Source organism: Vulpes vulpes, chromosome 12 (genome assembly GCF_048418805.1).
Source record: "Vulpes vulpes isolate BD-2025 chromosome 12, VulVul3, whole genome shotgun sequence".
NCBI lineage: Eukaryota > Metazoa > Chordata > Mammalia > Carnivora > Canidae > Vulpes > Vulpes vulpes.
This window is the reverse complement of record NC_132791.1, coordinates 88,474,174-88,490,168: the sequence shown is the minus strand read 5'-3', so window position 1 is coordinate 88,490,168 and position 15,995 is coordinate 88,474,174.

The window sequence follows — 15,995 nt, the reverse complement described above, 5'->3', positions numbered from 1 at the left end:
AAAATTTAAAAATGTAAAATATACAAAATGTGGAGGAGGGAGTAAAAATACAGTTCTTTGAGAGTGTATTCAAACTTAAGTCATCAACTTAATACAGACTGCCATATATTTAGGATGAAGTAGCACTATATGTGAACTATATGTGAAGTATATATGAGCCTCATGATAACCACACACCAAAAACCTGTAATAGATACACAAAAAATAAAGCCAAAGACAGCCAATCATAACAATTAGAAAGTCAGTAATCACCACAGAGCAAGAAAAGCAACAGAGAACTACAAAAAACATCCAGAAAACAAAATGGCAACAAATACATACCTGTCAATAATTATCTTTTTAAAAGATTTTCTCTATTTATTCATGAGAGACACATAGAGAGAGGCAGAGACATAGATAGAGGGAGGAGCAGGGAGCCTGATGCAGGACTCAATCCCAGGACCCCAAGATCACGACCTGAGCCAAAGGCAGACACTCAACCACTGAGCCAATCAGGTGTCCCTCAATAATTAAATGTAAATGATCTATATGCTCCAATCAAGACATAGAATGACAGAATGGATGAAAAAACAAGACCCAAAAAAACAAGACCCATCTATATGCTGCCTACAAAAGATATCATATCTAAAGACACACATAGGCTGAAAGCAAAGGGATGGAAAAAGACACCCCACACAAATGGAAGTGAAAAAAAAAAAAAAAAAAGGCCAGGTAGCAACACTTGTATCAGACAAAATAGACTTTATTTTTTTTTTTTTCAAAATAGACTTTAAAACAAAGACTTTAATGAGACAAAGAAGTGCATTATATAATAAAGGGATCATGGGCAGCCCTGGTGGCTCAGCGGTTTAACACCATCTTCGGCCCAGGTCATGATCCTGGAGGTCCAGGATCGAGTTCCATGTCAGGCTCCCTGCATGGAGCCTGCTTCTCCCTTTGTGTCTCTGCCTCTCTCTGTATCTCTCATGAATAAATAAAATCTTTAAAAAAAAATAAAGGATCCAAAATCCAAAAACAGGATATGTAACAATTGTAAACATCTATACATCCAACACTGAAGCACCTAAATACATAAAGCAGAGCAGTCCAGGTGGCTCAGCGGTTTAGCACCGTCTTCGGCCCAGGGCATGATCCTGGGGACCCGGGATCGAGTCCCACGTCAGGCTCCTTGCATAGAGCCTGCTTCTCCCTCTGCCTGTATCTCTCTCTTTCTCTCTCCTTTCTGTTTCTCATGAATACATAGGTGAAATCTTAAAAAAAAAATACATAAAGCAAAATACATAAAGCAAATAAATATTAACAAACATTAAAGGAAGAAATGGACAGTAATGCAATAATAGTAGGGGACTTTAACACCTCTTTGACATCAATGGATAGATCGTCCAGGTAGAAAATAAGGGAAGAGTGTCTTTTAACAACACATTAGACCAGATCGACTTAACAGATATATACAGAACATTCTATCCAAAAATAACAATACACATTTTTTTCAAGTGTATATGGAACATTCTCCAGGACAGATCACATGTTAGGCCATAAAATGTGCCAGTAAATATAAGAAGATTGAAATCCTATTATGCAGCTTTTCTGAACACAACATTATAAAACTAGAAATCGATAAAAAAAAAAAAAACCGGAAAAACACAAACATAAAGGCTAAACAACATGCTACTAAGTAACCAATGAGTCAATAAAGAAATGAAAGAGAAAATAAAATACATGTAGGTAAATGCAAATAAAAACAGTCAAAAATCTTTGGGATACAGTGAAAGCAGACATAAGAGGGAAATTTACAGCAATATAGGCCTACCTCAGGAAACAAGAAAAATCTTTTTTTTAAGATTGTATTTATTTATTCATGAAAGACACAGAGAGACAGGCAGAGACACAGGCAGAGGAAGAAACAGGCTACCTGCAGGGAGCCCTATGTGGGACTAAATCCCAGAACTTCAGGATCACGACCTGAGCCAAAGGCAGATGCTCAACCACTGAGTCACGTAGGCGTCCCGAAACAAGAAAAATCTTAATCTAACCTTACGCCTAAAGGAACTAGAAAAAAAACAAAACAAAACAAAACTCAAAGTTAATAGAAGGAAGAAAGTAAGATCAGAGCAGAAATAAATGAAATAAAGACTTAAAAAGTTGAAAAGATTGAGAGTTAGTTCTTTGGAAAAATAAACAAAACTGATAACCTTTAACCAGACTCACCAAGAAAAAGAGAAAGAGGACCCAAATAAATCAGAAAGGAAAAGAGGAAAACAACCAACACCACAGCAATACAAAACAAGAATAACTACTACAAAAAAATGATATTCCAACAAAATGGATAAGCTAGAAGAAATGGATAAATTCCTAGAAATATACAATCTTCCAAAACCAAATCAGGAAGAAATAGAAAATCTTAATAGACCAATTACTAGTAACAAAACTAAACTGTAATCCAAAAATTCCAAACAAACCTAAGTCCAGGACCAGATGGATTCACAAGTGAATTCTACGGAACATTTAAAGAAATAATACCTATTCTATATTCCAAAAAACAGAAGAGGAAGGAGAGGCACATGGGTGACTTAGTGGAGCATCCAACTCTTGATCTCTGCTCAGGTCTTGATCCCCAAGTCATGAGTCCAAGCCCCATACTGGGCTCCATGCTGGGCATGGAACCTACTTAAAGCGAAGAAGAAAAAAACAAACAAACAAACAAACAGAAGAGGAAGGAAAGCTTCCAAATACATTCTACAAGGCCAGGATCACCCTGATACCAAAACCAAAGGCATTGTCTAAAAAAACAAAACTATAGGCCAATTTCCCTGATGTAAGAATCCTAAACAAAATATTAGCACACCACTTAACAATACTTCAAAAAAATCATTCACCATCATCAAGTGGGATATATTCTGAGGATACAAGCATGGTTCAATATTTTTGTAAGTCAATCAGCACTATATACCACTTTAACAAAATAAAGTTTAAAAAATATATGATCATCTCAATAGATGCAGAAAAACCATCTGACAGAATTGATAAAAACTCTCAACAAGTGCATTTAGAGGGAACATACTTCAATACAATAAAGGTCACGTATGACAAACCTACAGCTAACATCCCACATGATGGTGAAAAACAGCTTTTCCTCTAAGATTAGGAACAAGAAAAGGATGTCCACTCTCACTACTTTTACTCAATACAGTACTAGAAGTCCTAATCACAGCAAGCAGGCAAGAAATAAAAGATATCCAAATTAGTAAGGAAAAAATAAAACTGTCACTATTTGTAGATGATATACTATACACAGAAAACCCTAAAGACTCTACCAAAAACTATTAGAAATAATCACTGAATTCAGTAAAATTACAGGATACAAAATCAATATACAGGAATTTATTGCCTTTCTATATATACTAATAATGAAGTGGCAGAAATTTAAAAAGCAATTCCTTTGGGGCTCAGTCAATTAACTGTCTGACTCTTGATATCCACTCCGGTCATGTCAGTCAATTAACTGTCTGACTCTTGATTTCCACTCCGGTCATGGGATTGAGTCTCAAGTCAGCATCTATGCTTAGCATAGAGTCTGCTCCAGATTCTCTCTCTCCCTCTGCCCCTCCACTCACACTCACTCATGCTCTCTCTCTAAAATAAATAAAAAGCAATTCCATTTACAATTTCACCAAAAAGAATAAAGCACCTAGGGATAAAGTTAAGCAAAGAGGTGAAAGATTTGTACTCTGAAAACCATAAAACATTGATGAAAAGAACTAAAGGTGACACAAATAAATGGAAAGACATACCATGCTCATGGATTAAAAGAATATTGTTAAAATGTCCATACTACCCAAAGCAATATATAGATTCAATGCAATCCCTATCAAAATGCCAATACTATTTTCCCAGAACTAGAAAAAATAATCCTAAAATATATATAGTACTAAAAAAGATCCTAAATAGCCAAAGCAATCTTGAGAAAGAACAACAAAACTGGAGGTATCACAATCCCAGATTTCAAGATATACTACAAAGTTATAATTAATTCAAAAGAGTATCATACTGGCACAAAAAACACATTCAGATCAATGGAATAGAATAGAGAACCCAGAAATAAACCCATGAGTAGATCATCAATTAATCTATGACACAAGAATGTGCAATGGGGGAAAAATAGCATCTTCAATAAGTGGTTAAATGGTGCTGGAAAAAGTTGACAGCTACATGCAAAAGAATGAAAATGGACCACTTTCTTATACACGATACAAAAAATAAAATCAAAATGGATCTAAGGACCTAAGTGTAAAGCCTGAAACCATAAAACTCCTAGAAGAAAACACGGGCAGTAGTAATCTCTGACATCAGCCCACAAATATTTTCGTAGATAAGTCTCCCTTGGGCAAGGGAAACAAAAGCAAAAATAGACTATTGGGACTACACCAAAACATAAAATTTTTGCACAGCAAAGAAACATCAACAAAAGAAAAGCAACCTATTGAATGGGAGAAAACAAATGATAAATCCAATAAGGGATAGATATCCAAAATATACAAAGAACTGGGATCCCTGGGTGGCGCAGCGGTTTGGCGCCTGCCTTTGGCCCAGGGCGCGATCCTGGAGACCCGGGATCGAATCCCACATCAGGCTCCCGGCGCATGGAGCCTGCTTCTCCCTCTGCCTGTGTCTCTGCCTCTCTCTTTCTCTCTGTATGACTATCATAAATAAATAAAATTAAAAAAAAAAAAATTAAAAAAAAAAAAACAAAATATACAAAGAACTTACATAACACAAAAAAATGATCTTATTAAAACAATAAACAGAGGAGGGTGGCCTGGGTGGTTCAGTAGGTTAAGTGTCCAACTCTTGATTTTGACCCAGGTCATGATCTCAAGGTCCTGGGATAGAGCACTGTGTCAGGTTCCGTGCTCAGCCTGGAGTCTGCTTGAGATTTTCTCTTCTCCCTCTGCCCTTCCCCTGCTTGCTCTTTATTTTTTTTTCCCCTGCTTGCTCCTTAATAAATAAATCTTTAAAAAAATAAATAAGCGGAAGACCTGAATAGACATTTTTCCAAAGAAGACATACAAATGGCCAACAGACACATGAGAAAATGCTCACCATCACTAATTATCAGGAAACACAAATCAAAACCATAATGAGATATCACCTCACATTTGTCAGAATGGCTAGTATCAAAAACACAAGAAACAACAAGTGTTGGTGAAGATGTGGAGAAAATGGAACCCTCATACACTACTGGTGGGAATGTAAATTGGCACAGCCACTGTGGAAAACAGTACAGAGGCTTCTCAAAAAATAAAAAATAGAACTACTGTATGATCCAGTAATTCCACTACTGGGTATTTATCCAAAGAAAATGAAAACACTAGTTCCAAAAAATACATGCACCCCTATGTTTATTGCAGCATTATAATAGCCAAGGTATGGAAGCAAGTGTCCACTGATAGATGGATAGATAAGGAAAACGTGGTGTGTGTGTGTGTGTGTGTGTGTGTGTGTGTGTATGTGTATATATATAGGTACAATGGGGGAAAGATAGCATCTTCAATAAGTGGTTAAATGGTTCCACAAATTCAGCTATGTCTCAGACTTTTGTTTTCATAATTTCAAAGCCTGCCCCTCTGCCCTTCCTCCCCTTCCTTCCTTTTCCAGTGAATGTCATCACCTAGAAGTCACTCTCTCTTTTCTACTGCCAGCTGGTCATAAACCCCTGCCAGTTAGTTCTAGAAGCTGGTCCACTGCCCTCTAAAAGGCCCTCACCTCTCGCCAGGATGATCATAGTCATGTGCCTCTGCTGGTGCAAAGTCCTCCATATATATAACAGATATATATATATATATATATATATATATATATATATATATATATATATATAATATATATATATAGCAGAATATTAGTCATAAAAAAGAATGAGATCTTGCCATTTGCAACAACATAGATGGTCCCAGATAATATTATGCTAAGTGAAATAAGTCAGATGGTGAAAGACAAATACCATGTGATTTCACATACATGTGGAATCTAAAAAACAAAACAAATGGACAAAAGTAGAAACAGACCCATAAAAACAGAGAACACACTGATGGTTGCCAGAGGGCATGGGGGGTTGGGCCAGTAGGTGAAGGGGAGTGGGAGGCCCAAGCTTCCAGTTATAGAATGAGGAAGTCACAGGGATGGAAGGTAGAGCACGGGGGATACAGTCAGTGGTACCATAATAGGGTTGTATGGGGACAGACAGGTAGCTACACTTGGGGTAAGCATAGCAAAACACAGGCTTATCCAGTCACTATGTTGTACATCTGAAACTAAGGCAACATTGTGTATTGACTATACTTCAATAAAAAAGAAAGAAAGAAGAAAAAACAACATGGTGCTGAGCCCCGAAGCTCTGGAGTCTAATTCTGGCACTACCTATTACTAGCTGTGTCGGGCAAGTTACACTGTGCCTCTGCTTTCTCATCTGTAAAATGGGAATAAAGGCACCTATTTTATAGGGCTCTTACGAGAATTAAATAAAACATGTATAAGGTGCTTAGAAGAGTCAGGTCTTACCAAAGGTAAGATGGCATACTGGACACACGCCTGACAAGTTCCACAAATTCAATTATGTCTCAGACTTGTTTTCATAATTTCAAAGCCTGCCCCTCTGCCCTTCCTCCCCTTCCTTCCTTTTCCAGTGAATGTCATCACCTAGAAGTCACTCTCTCTTTTCTACTGCCAGCTGATCATAAACCCCTGCCAGTTAGTTCTAGAAGCTGGTCCACTGCCCTCTAAAAGGCCCTCACCTCTCACCAGAATGATCATAGTCATGTGCCTCTGCTGGTGCAAAGTCCTCCATCCACAGACCTGCTCGCACCACTCTCCTGCCTGACATCCGCAGCGCTCCTGCCCTACTGGTAAGATCCCAACCTCCACTGCACCAGCCCTGGGGCTGGTATGGCCCACCCCCTGCCTCGTCCTGCTGAGAAGCCCCAGAGCAGGCCCCTGCAGCATGTGTGGCCCTGGAGCCCAGCACGGGGGTTGTTGATGGGGCCGTGCTGTAGTGACCACCCTGGGGACAAGACATGAGCTTTCACAACTGAGTGATAAGATTCCTTGAATGGAGTCCAAGGGAGGCCTCGCTTAGGGGACCCTGGAGTCTAGGGAGGAGCCAGAGTACTTACGGGTACAAAAACAAACAGTATAAACAAATACTTATGCCCTACAGTAGCTGACATGCGGCCAGTTTCTAGCAGAGAGACTGTGTGGACACTTAATTCCTGTCGATACCACTCGCAGTTCCCAGATATTACACGCTGACCACATACCGGGAGCTGGGCTACATGGTTTTCATATCAGATTTTATTTAATCCTCACGACACCTGGTGGCTTCCAAACCAGGCCTGACTCTAAAGCATTGCTCTTAGCCTCTCTGCTAGGTCACTGCATGCATGGCTTCCCCACCGCTTCCTTGGACTCTTTTCTCAGCTTTCATCCACTTATCCCAGTTGCCTGTCTTAAGTAATCATATCATCTTCTGACACTGAGAACCACAGATCAGGAAAAACACCCAGGTCTCTCCAAGCCCTCCAGGTAGTGCACGGCCTGTCTGCGACTCACACCAGTGGCAATCTCACCCCACCAACCATGAGCCAGTCCGCCAGTACTTATGACTTCCCGCAAAGGGAACTCATGTTGAGCCAGGCACTGGCACAGCATGGGTCCCACGTGGGGCTGTGGCGAAGGCAGGACAAGAACAGCAGGCTGCCTAAAGCCAAAGAGGAAGAACACATCTGACATGTAATCAATCGTGGGCATGCAACCAGTCCCTTTCCCAAGTGCTATTATTTGGTAAAAGGGGGCTCTGCTCATTTTGTGCCATTAATTTAAAAAAAAAAAAAAGCTCCTTATTTCATAATAAGAGGCCATGACCATCCCTATTTCCATGGGGCAACACCCCAGATGAAGGCAAAGGGCCTTTTAAAAAATGAATTAATGAATTTGTTTGTAAAAGAGACAGGAAGACTAAACCACGAAAGCATAACTTACCGATTCTTCTGCTAAGCTTTGACAAACCGGTTAAGATGCATGCTACCCTGAGCTGGAATTCCACATGCTTGTTTCTCTTCCCCTCTGTAACAGATCAAGACCATACCTCATGATCTCTGAGGCTCTGAGTCTCCTGCATGGTGACGTCATTGCAGTTGTTGTTCCTTTAGTTAAAAAAAAAAAAAAAAAGAATGGAAGGGAGGGAGGAAGATTCAATCTGTTCCTTATTACCAACCTGGGGTTGGGGGGGATGGTTGTCACTGATACCTTTGTTCCAGGGGGGTTTCCAGGGATCACAGGAGGCTGTGTCTTTACAAAGCCTGTGACCTCACAGCCCCCTCCCAGAAGAGGGCAAGCGAGTTTCTTCAGCTGAGCAGGTACAAATACATCACATACTGGTGAAGCCTATGATCTCAGAAAGTCCTTCCCATGAAGAGAATCAGGGTAAAGAGCATGTATCCTGGTATCCCAGTGGGCAGTGAGTGTGCAAGAGCTGAGGCTTTTTGCCTTAGCACCTGAGCCTCCCAGAAGGAAAGCCCCAGCCTGGATGCTGGCTCTGCAAGGCCCTGTGGTTAAAATAGTGAAAATATCACCAGGTGGGAAGCTGGCCTTGTTCATATTATGAGGTGCCTTGCTGTTGGGGGTGGGGGGCACTTCTCCAAGCTACCACTAAAATGCTTATGGTCATCCCCAGTGGCCCCCAGACTCACCCCCCCACCCTCTGCAGAACACCCACCCACCCACAGCACGAGAGCCTCTTGCTGCCGGTTAACTCTCAGGTTTTCCTCAATTCTGACTGGGTTATGACAGCTCCAAAGCAGGCAAGATAAATCCCTATGCTGTCCTCCCTTCTTTCTAGAAAAGCATATGTGATCTCATGTATGTGTGGAGGCTGACAGGCTGCTTCTGAGGAAGGGAACTTGGGGCTGCCGCTGTTGGCCGCATACCCTCTTGCCCTGGCTGCCTTCTCTCCCCACACAGCACATATCCCTCTTCTACTAAAAAAACCTAGTTATAGGGGTGCCTGGCTGGCTCAGTCGGTAGAGCATGTGACTCTTGATCTCAGGTCATGAGTTCAAGCCCCACACTACGTGTAGAGATTACTTAAACATTTTAAAAATTTAGTTACAATTATTAAAAAAAAGAAGAAGAATTTATAAATGCATATAGTACTGGTTACCTTTAGACTTGCCTGAACAAGGAAACTTACCTATGTGTAATCTGTTTACTCTCACAGACCTTATTTCAATTATATCAAAATTAAAAATCTAGGAACAGACCACAATAAGGAAATGTGGACATTTTTCAGACCATCTAGCAGCTGGTCAGAAAAACGGAGCCTCATGGGGCCAAGCAGTAAGAGGTTCCTATTTCAGGTCTCTGCCCATCACCTCCCCGCCAGCACCCTACAAGCTGGGAGATAAGCACATCTCTTGATGGTTTCAGTTCATTGCAAAGACATGGTTTTGCCCTCCAGGAACCAGCTGGCTCTGCATGAGTGAAAACAGTGCAAGTGCAGAACATAATTAATTGAAGTGGGAAAGAGAGAAAGGCAGAGAGGAATGGCTTTGGGTTTGGACAGTTGTGGAGATAAATCTAAAGCAAAAAAAAAAAAAAAAAAAAAAAGGTCTTTGATTTGGACAGAAAAGGTGTGGACCATTCTGCTGTGGTTGAAGATATTTCACTGTAGGTTCCTGTCAGTAGGCGAGAGCAGACACTAATGGTTGACCACTGGTCCATGGAATGGCTTAGAGCAAGTAGCTGGGGGAGCGTCATTTGCATTTCCGCAGCAAGCCAGTGAGGGGAGTTGAGATGTCGCCTGAGCCACCTCCCAGGCCTCAGCTCAGAGCTCAGATGCAAAGGCATGTCTCTCAAGGCCTGGTTGAGAGCTGCTTGTGTTCCACCCCTTCCTCTGAACAAAATCACTCATAGAACATTAATGGTGACAGGAGCACTTAGTCCAACCCCTTCTGGTGCTCTGTTGCCCTGTAGCACACCAACGTGCACAACCCTAACAGAAGCTCTGGGTGGTGTATCCCTGCCTCCCCCCTAAGCTTCACCTCTGCACCCCCTCACACTGTTTGCATCAGCCCTGGTCACTGCTGCTGGGTTGACCTTTGTGTCCTTACACCATCATCCTCAGACCATCCCAACACCAGCTGCCATTAGCTCTGCACTCTGGCACTGTGCTGGACACTTTCATCTCTCATCCCTTTTCACAGGCAAGGAGACTGAGGCTTTAAAAGGAACAGAATCATACAGCTAGGGAAAGGCATAGCCTTTCTGAGAACCCCGGGGCTTCAATCCAGTTGCCCTGCCCCTACATTGACCAGCAAATCCCACAAAGGATGCCCAGAAGGATGTTTAAATACCAATTTAACCCTGTGTCTATGCTACTAAACCACATCTGCTCTGATAGTGTCAGCACTGCGTTCAGCAGCCTTTACATAACAGGAAACCCAAAGAGTGGCCAAAACTAGTGTTTGTTTCTATAAAGGAAGTCTGGAGCTAACCAAGGAAAAGCTTGTGACATCATCAGTATGCCGCAAGTCTGTTTTTCTGCCCCAGCATCCTTATCATGTGGTTTCCATCCTCATGGTTGCCTCATGTCCCAAGGTGGCTGCTGGGGTTCCAGCATGATGTATATTATACAGGCAGGAAGTGAGAAGAAAGTTTACCTACCTGACAAGTAAATTCTCCTTAAATGAAGACCTCTTCTGGATGTCCTAATGACTTTGCCTTCCATCTTATTGGCCACCCCTCTTTGCCCAAGAGGTTAGTAAATAAAGTTTTATTAATATACTCCTACCTCAAATAAAACTGAGGTCTGGTTAGTAAGGAAGAAGGAAAGGATGGATATGGCTGGTTAGCTGCCACAGAACTAACCTGGGTAATGAACTGACCTATGATAATGTTATAATGAAGGCACTTCCACTGATCCAGGGGAGACAGACTTCCTGGAGAACATTCGAGCCTCGAGACAGAGGTTCTGATGAACTGCTGTATAAACTTTTAGCGATATTCCCACCATCACCTAGAAATGAAGTCAGACTAATTACTTAAAAATGAGAAAGGGGTTACAAGCAGGTGGCATCCCCTGCAGCATATTTCTTTCTTTGGCAGTCAAGGTTAAGCCCTGTACTAGGTGAAATCTACATTCCCTAAATCCTTGCTCCTCAAACCATGATCCCCGAGGACCAGAAGCATTGGCATCACCAGGGAGTGTATGAGGAATTCAGAACCTCAGCCCCCACCCCAGGACTAAACCAGAATCTGCATTTTAATGAGGGGCACCAGGGGACTCCTATGTACATTACAGTTTAAGAAGCTCTGTTCAAAAGGCATGATTTAAAGAGCCCGTAATGGGTCTGTAATCCCCTAAAAGCCTCATCTCAGGAAGCAGCCTCCTCTGAGACATTTCGTCTTTAGGGAGACTGAAAATTATAATGCCACCTCCCTGAGAAGAATACACATTGAAACTGTTATCACTTGTGATGCAGTAATACCTAATATTTATTAAGAGCTTAGTCTGTGCCAGGCACTGACCTAAGAGCTATGTGCATATCCTTCTGCACTTAATCCGAACAATTCTGTGAGGTGGCTACCACAACCATCATCCTTCCCATTTTACAGATGAAGATGGCATGCCAGCCAGAAAGCATCAACAGGGGGGCACGTCGACAACGTTTTACCCAGATGCAGGGATTTTAAGGATCAGAGAACAGACAGAGGTTGTGTTTCAGGATGAGGAAGTAGCTTGGTCAAATACAGTCCAGCCAGGAGGCTGCTCAGCTCTCTGGGTGACCTTGTATAGCCTCCTGGAGCCTCACCTCTCTTACCTGCGTACCAGGGGCAGGGTTGGGGTGGGGGGCGTGGAGTCAGACGACTTGCAAGCTCTCATCCAGCTCTGACATTCCTCAAGTCCAGGTGTGCCTCCCCTGTGATCTTGAGATCAATTGGCCTTAGCGGCTGCACACCCCCATGATTCTGAGCAGGTGCACCCAGCTGCCACCAGGCCTGGCTGCAGCCCAGCTCCGTCTGGAGCCCCAGATGTTGGACACCCTCCCAAGCAGTCAGAGGCAAATAAACACAGCTGCTGCCAGCCACTCCTCACCAAGGCTTCCCACTTGACTCATGTTGGGGGAAGGAGCTAGGTGAAGCCGATTTTCTGTAGAGTTCCAGAATAAATGAGACTTGATACGAAACGTTCACAAACACCTAGCCAAAGGAGACACTGTTTGCCAGAGCTCCTAATGCTCACCCCACCTGAAAGGACTGGCTGTCTCATCTTTCAACTGGTTGACAGAAACCAGAAATAGGTGGGGGAAGGAAAAGCCACTCAGACTTAGTTCAAGGCAGTAGGTGCCTGATGCCCCTCCTGGAACCTTTGCAGGGTACAGATGCAGTTAACAGATTTGCTAAGTGGAGCAGAAAACTTTTCAGAGTGTCCTCTCAGTTCAGACTGGACCCCATAACAACGTCCCTCCTTCAGCACCCGTACACTGCCACGGACACCAGGGAGGCTCCTGGTAGCCGTGTGTCTGCCGTACGACCCCTCCATCCCCACACAATAGATGGGTGGTCTGTGGACAGCACCAGACCCAAACTGGACCACAGCCTCTTTCTCACAGTCTGAGAAACAGAACCCAGAGACTCTGTCTCCAAAGGCTGGACCTATGACAAATAAGCTTACCATCTTAGAGTCAGGTGTCTTCTACCAAAGGAATCTGGACAGCAGAGGGACAGAGAACGCATCAGACACAGAGTAGGTCAAAAAGAAGAGTCCAAGAGCCCAGGCTCTCTTTGGTCCCATCCCAGATCTAGCCAGCCCTAAGTCCTCTGGGTCCTGAGCCTCACCCTGTATCCCAGAATAAAGGTCTCCTTTAAGCAAGCTAGCTAGCTCCAGACGATTCCATTACTTGTCACCACAGAAGTATTTTTTAAAAATATTTTATTTATTCATGAGAGACACACAGAGAGAGGCAGAGACACAGGCAGAGGGAGAAACAGGTTCCATGCAGGGAGCCTGGTGGAGGACTTGATCCTGGGACTCGCCCTGAGCCGAAGGCAGGCACCAAACCACTGAGCCACCCAGGGATCCCCACCACAAAAGTCTTAATCAACACTGAGGCAGGCATTCACGTACTCAAACTCATATGAGTTTGAGTGAGCCCAGGCCAGCTGAGATGTGCTTTGGCTCTGAGAGAAAGGAAAAGAGAATGAGACATGATCTTGACCCTCAAGGAGCTCACGGGCTAGTGTGGGGCCTCAACCAATGTATTAAATGTGGCAAAAAGGACACAGAGTGCCAGGAAGGAAACAGGCCTGGGGCAAAAGGAAAGGTGCAGAGAGCCAGGAGAGCTTCCTGGAGGAGGAGCTGCCTGAGTTGAGCCTCAGAGATGGAGCCCTGCAGTGGGGAGAGGACATTCCTGGCAAAGACACCCGTCTTTTTCACCTGTGCCCGGAGAAGGGCAGGCTAGCACAGTTTGGGGGAGCAAACAGGCACAAGGGGCTGTCCTAGATAAGACGGGGATCAGGGAAAGGAAATAAGACACAGCCCCAGAGCTTGCAGTGCAGAGGGAAACCACAGGGAAAGTTCAGTAGAAGTCCAAGACTAGCAAACAAGAGCCTTCTAAACAATTACCATGAAATGAGCGGTGCTTGCAATGTGACAGAGCCAAGAGGAAGAAGAATCCCTTTTCAGCTTGGCAGTTTACTAGAAACTTCAGGACGGGCAGAGCAAAGTTAGGCCTTGAAGTGCTGTGCCGATTCAAAAGGGCAACTAGCACCCGGCCACCTTCTTGCGAACTATGCTATCAAAAAATATTCAATATTACACGGAGCTCCAGATTCCTTAAACCGCTTTCACACAGAACTCACTGGATGCCCACGAGCACACTGGGGGGTGAGGAAGGTAACAGAATGGGTTTGACCACAGGGAAGCAAATAGAGACTGCACGAGCCCCCGGGGTCACAGAGCTAGTGAGTGGGGCCAAAACCACGCATGCCAGAGTAACCCAACCCTGCGCTGAAGCTTCTCTCCTGTGGGGCAGCTCAGAGGAGCTGAGAGCCACTCTTAACGATGAGAGAACACAATACGTACTTGTGTAATTTAGTATTTGCCTTCCCCACCCGACTACAAGCTCCAAGAGGGCAGCCGCTGTATGACTTGGTCAGCAATTAAGCTCGGCACCTGGTCCATAATTGGGAGCTGGAGTGTGTTCAAACTGACTTCACAACTGAATGAGAATGACTACCAGGGTGAAGGAACCCAACGGAAAAGGAGAAATGAGGGCGGGGGCAGAGGATCACTAAGGCTCGTTGAGCGCAACCTTCGGACATGTGGAAGTGAATGGTCCAAAGCTCTCCTCTTCCTTGCTGCCTCCCTCACAAACCATGGCATTAGTCCGGAGGGCGGGCAGAGTTGGATAAAGAGAGATGCCAAAGCGACAAGTGCCAGGTTGCTACTTTCCAGCCGCATAAAGGAGGTGAGGCTAGCGTGTGCGCCAGCGGTCCCCGGTGATGTGCACATAAGCTTTTGGTAAACACCACAGTCATACCTACTTTTCAGGTGTGATCCCGAGTTCTAAACACTAAGCACCTGCTGTGATATTCTATTTGGAGTTCTGCTCCATCAGGACAGGTTTCTGGAAGAATTTTTCCCATGTTCTCCTTGGGTCACATTCTCCAGCTTCCCCCTGTGGTTGCCCTACAGTAAAACCAGCTCCCAGGAGTAAGGTGGGAAATGGTCAACTCACCTGGCAACTAACTGTCCACTCACTTTGTAACCTCCAGGAGGCAAGGCTGAAAGAAACCAAAAAAGACAGGGAGGAACAAGTCAGAAAAGCACTAAGAGAGGACCATACCCCCACCCCCCTGTGGTCCTCCAAGAACATTCCAGCCTCCATTCTCATCACCCCTCTTTCTTCACCAACCTCCCAAACTGGTACCAACTCTGGGTAAGCCAACGGCTGACCCAGAGAGGGGTGGCTGGTGCCAAGACCCACAAGCAGTTTCATTTGGCACAGAGTCTAAAGGAGAAACAGCTCTTTGTTTCAGCCATCAGAGGGATGACACAAAAATTCCCACACTCTCCTCTCAAGGCAGAGAGAAGTATCCTCTGGCCCTTCCAAAGCCAGAACATCCAGCTGAAGACAAAAGCTGCTTATCCGATGGGACTACTGGCAGATGCCAACTGCAGGGCCAGCCACCACCCTGCCAGCTGCCCACACCCCACCCCTCCCAAAGGCTGCCCCTGGCCGAAGAAGTCCAGACTCGTCTCCTGCTTGAAGCCTCACAGCACCAGCACAGGCTGTCACTCGGAGCAAGAGACTCGTCCAGGGCATAGATGCTCTATTTTTACCCTCATCCTCAACAGACTTCCCTCCAGACTTTGCTCTTAAAGAGAATAAACCCCCACGGTGGGGAAGTGATAACCACACGACAGAGAACAGGCCAGAGCCAAGGGAGGATTCTAAGTAATTCAACACAGGGCAGGCATGCCTGACAGTCAGAGCAAGAGAGGATGGAGGCCTTCAAGCTCTTCCTCCATCCACATCATGTGATGAGGGTTGCCTCATGATTTTCAGGCAAACTTTCCATGAACAGCAACAAAAAAAAGTGCTTCGTTCTAATGAACCCTGACCTCATTTACTGAGGGAACCTCAGACACACCCCACAAGCCTGGGTGCACGCAATCTGTCCACTCCATTTTTTGTCAGGCAGAAGTCACACATGCCCCGACCTTCCTGGGCTCTCAGTAGCTCCCAGCAGCACAGACTTGAAGCTTTTTCATTGTGTTTATGAACACACTGTAAAAAAAGATGAACTGAATGAATGAGCAGATGTTGAAAAAAAATGATACTGTGTAAAGGAAGGACTAAAACTATATTTAATAACATTAGACCCCTTGGGCAGCCCAGGTGGCTCGGTGGTTTAGCGCCACCTTCAGCCCAGGGCCT